This window comes from Alligator sinensis, unplaced genomic scaffold (genome assembly GCF_000455745.1).
Source record: "Alligator sinensis unplaced genomic scaffold, ASM45574v1 scaffold1802_1, whole genome shotgun sequence".
Classification (NCBI taxonomy): Eukaryota; Metazoa; Chordata; order Crocodylia; family Alligatoridae; genus Alligator; species Alligator sinensis.
In genome coordinates this window covers 71097-75645 of record NW_005843236.1, presented here as the reverse complement: position 1 = coordinate 75645, position 4549 = coordinate 71097, and positions in this window count along the sequence as shown.

Genomic DNA, 4549 nt, shown 5'->3' with positions numbered 1-4549 from the left:
TGTGGGGGAGGGGGCAGGCAGCTCTGAGCACCCTATAGTCAGTGCTGCTGTGGGGGTGAGTTATGGGCCCTGTGTGGGGGGGCTGGGACCCTGTGGGGGGGGGGTGTGACCATGCAAGATGGCTGGGATCCGGCAGAGGGGCCATGACCCTGCAGGGTGGATGGGATCCTGCAGGGTAGTTGGGACCCTGCATAGAGGGGCTGGGACACTGCAGGGTGGCTGGGACCCTCCAGGGAGGGGCTGGGACTCTGCAAGGAGGGGCTGTGGCCCTGTGGAGGGGGTAGTCCATGTGCTGTGTGGGGTGGGAGCTGAGCCCTGTTGGGGGCAGGGGACCCAGACCTCCTGAGCAGCCCCCTGCCCAAGGTTTCCCCCCTACACAATCCCACCACAACCCCTCCAGCCCTACACACCAACCTGCATCCTCCCATATCCCTCCACACACCTTCCCACCCCCTCCTGCAAACTCCAAATTTGGCTTCCAAATTGCTTTAACATTGTAAATAGCTATAAAACATTGCCCAACTGATTGATCCCTCTCCCTCTCTCTTTCTTTTTATAGACCACTATATATAGTGATCTTGTGTTCTAATTGTGGAACAACATGGATTTTATGGTATCTTAAAAAAGAGAATTTGGGATGCTGCTTCAGCAGTCCATCTGGCACAAGGGGTAGCATCCCCAGATACCAGTTGGTGGACCGGGCCCCAGAAGCTCCTGTCTGCTTGTCCATTCACTTACTGTGGGCTAAGGCCCACCCAGCTAGCTAGTTGCCCCTTTTCATGGGGGCTAATGGATGAATGGGACAACTGAATTTCTTGGAACAACAAAAGCAAATGAAAGGGTGGGGGGTGTCATATGAGTTAAAGGGTCAAAACATGAGAATAAGTGCTTCTGAGGGGGACACTGAGCAGGGGCCCTGGGCTGGGCCCACTAGTCCTCAAAAGCATCCAACAAGCCAGTGAACACCACCCAGTGGTGCTCTGCACAGAAATGTGCACGGATGAGTGAGAGGAATGTGGCCCCACAGTCCTTGGGCACCTTCCCAGCCACAGCCTCCTTCTTGGTTATATACAGGACCCACTGGGCCAGGGCCAGGAGGAGGTTGACCAGGAGGTCCTGTGACTTGGTTGAAAGGAGGTCCTGGTAGAACTCTGGCAGCCCTTGCAGGTCCTGCAGGGAGAAGCCCTGCTGGCCAAGGAGCTGCCAGTCTTATCAGAGCCCCCAGAAGTGGCAGAGGAAGGTGTGTCCTAGGTAGCCCCATGCCATGTGGCTACCAACACCATATAATAGTCACTGCGGGTTCTGAAGGTGGAATGTCAGGACCTGACTGTGCAGGCAAACCAGGCTCTGGCTACCCTCCTGGACGGGGAGGGTCAGGACCTCTGCAGTGCCATCTTGGCCAGAAAAATTCCAGCACCTTTCTCTGGAGCCCAGCCAGGACCTCAGGGGACACAGGCAGGGTGTATAAGCAGCGCCAGAGCATGGACAGGACCAGCTGGTTCAACACCAGTGCTCTCTCATGCAGGAAGAGACACCTCAGGAGTCCTGCCCATGCCCAGAACCGCTCCAACACCTTTACCTCCACCTGGTGCCAGTTCTCCAGTGGGGAGGGGTTCATGAGTGAAAGGTAGACCCCCCGGATAAAGCAGTGAGCCCACACTCAAGTGGATCCCATGGAGTATCAGGGGGAGTGAGCCCACTTGCCACCCATCACCCACAGTCAGGCCAAAGCTCTTGACCCAGTTGACCCAGGCAGAGGAGGCCACCGAGGACAATGCTTGGCAGGCCTCCACCTGTGCCAGACTGCCCAAGTCCTGGACTGGAAGGAGTATGTCATCGGCATATGCTGACAGGACCAGTCACACTGCCGGCTCCTGGAGCATCAACCTTGCCACCCACCTCCACAGGAGGGAGAGGAAGGGCTCCAGGGCCAAGGCGTACATCTGGACTGACAGTGTACAGCCTTGATGCACTCCTCACCTGAATGGGATGGCCTCTGTCAGGGTCCAGTTGAGCTTGACCAAACACTCTGCAGAGGTGTACAGCACCTGGAGACCCTGAACAAAGCGGGGTCCAAAACCAAAGGCCCGCAGCATGCCTGTGAGGTATCCATGATCGACCCCGTTGAATGCCTTCTCCTGGTCCAAGGACAGGAGGGTGAAAGACAGGCCAGGAGAAGGAGGTCCCAAACCAGGTACAGGTCTTTGAAGATGGAACATCCAGGCCCCGTGTACATCTGGTTGGATGGATCACATCCGCCAGCATGGACCACAGGTGCAGCAAGAGGCCCTCCTTGTAGTCCATGCAAGGCCCTCCTTGTAGTCCATGAAGAGAAGAGACATGGAATGCCAGTTCCTTAGGTCACGGGGAACCCACTTCTTTGGCAGGAGGGTCAGCACAGCCCTCTGGCATGACATGGGGAGCTCCCCACTTCCCTTGGATTTGACCGAAACCACAGCAAAGTCCAGGCCAAGGACATCCCAGAAGGCCCAGTAGAACTCCGCAGTCAGACCATACATGCCCAGCATCTTGTTGCCAGGCATCAGGCGGAGGGTGGCCGAAAACTTGGCTAGAGTGAGAGGAGCCTCCAGCTAGTCCCAGTCACCTGTGCTGACCTGTGGGAGTCCCTCCCATAGGGTCCAACAGGTGTTGGCATGAGTCAGATCCAGGGAGAAGAGCTCTTCATAGAAGGCTCACGCATGCTGGCGCATCTCACTTGGATCCGTGAGGGGAGTGCTGTCACCCGCTAGAAAGCAGATGATGTACTTCTTGATTCCCCACATCCTCTCCAGGGCATAGAAGTGGGAGCAGCGGTCCATCTCCTGGAGGAGCTGGATGCATGAGCAAACTTCTTTGCCAGTGGGACCTGCAGACATCTTCCCTGCCCAGCCCATGGGGCACTCATCCTGCCCAGGGTTTGGAGTTGGGGAAGCAGGACCCAATTAAGGATATGGGGAGAGACGGAGCTGAAGACCACCCAGGTCCCCAGCTCTTCAAGGGGCCCGAGGGGGACATACTTGCCCTCCACCATGAGTCCCCTCTCCATCACTTTGTGTGCAGCAGCCTCTGACGCAAGGAATAAGATGCCATGGAAGCAGGAGGCTGCCACCATCTTGGAGGGCCCTCACCACCCAAGCCAGGGTCTGCACCCAGGTCTCAAAATCCAGGTTCTACTGCTTGGGTAGTTTACACTTCACCCTGTGCCTGCGGGTTAGTGCTGGAAAGGGGGCTCTGCCACCCGAGCTGGAAGAGCCTGTAGTGGAGGGTCCAGGTCCTGCAGCTGTGAGTCACCCCACAGCCACCTGTGCATAACTGCAGTTCCCCCGCTGGGGAGTCACATTGGTGGGGCCAGGGCTAGGACCAGGGCCAGGCTGGGTGGGTGCACTGGCTGGTGTAGTATACCTTGTTCCCTCAGGTGCTGGTGGTCTAGGCTTGGGGGCAGGGCCCATGCCCTTCCCAACCCCAGCTGTGGAGGAGGCTGAGGAGGAGCCCTTCCCACTGCTCTTGCCTTTGCTCCCTGATGGTGGGAGGTGGCACTTGGGAACCCCTCCAGGGGGGGCCTGGCCAGGGGAGACCCCTTGGCCCTGCTGGCTCCCCACAGAGTCTTACCTGTCCCTGCTGCAGAGGTCTCAGTCTTCTCTACCCCTGGAGGAGGTCATTTGGACTCTGGAGTGGGGGCTATGGGGACATTCATCCCCTTGGGGGCTTGGCTGGGATCTGCCCCCACAGTGGGGGCTGCAGGAAGTTCTGTGGGCATATCTTCCCCCCCCACAAAGTTCTTGCTGTGCCATTGCTTCACATCAGGAAGGGTAAAACAATAAAGAAACCCAAAAATGTACAGTGGGCCTGGTGAATCTAAGAGGGGCAGGCTGGGGTTGTGGGGGGGAAAAGGGGGAAGGGGAAGGGGGATGAAGCTCACTGAGCTACATCCCCACAGGAAAAAAGCCGGGACGGCTATGCTTGGGGAATGTTGGGGAGGGGGCACACAGACACAATGGCTGGGGAGGCTCGAGCTGGCTTACTCAGCCACACAACAAACACCAGGGCAGGGGGAGTAGACCACAAGACTTACAACACATGGGCAAAACACACAGGGAAGGCTGCTGAGGCCCACTAAAAGAAATATGGGAATAAGGATGGACCAGAGAGGGAAGTTAGGCATGACTAACAGATTAATTACTTTGGGAATATACAAGCTTACCCACACACAGACACTTCAGAATGGGTGGTGCATGATAATGCAGTATGGAGCTATGTAGCATTTTTATTTCCTGCCTTTGATTTGGGAGAAAGAGTTTGACTCTAAAAGCCCCATGTAATTTCTGTGTACCTCTGAGGACAGGGTCAGGGTCTCATGAATCAAAAGACAGAAAAAAACGACATGGCAAACATAATACATTTTATTGACATTCTTCAAACTAGTCTGTAAAAATTCAATAAATTATTCAGTTATATAATCTTCTGCATTAGGTTTACAGTTCATAGTGTTTAAGACAAAAGTCTCAGATAAAATAGTACTTTTAAAACAACCATTAAAAGTTCAAGAGCG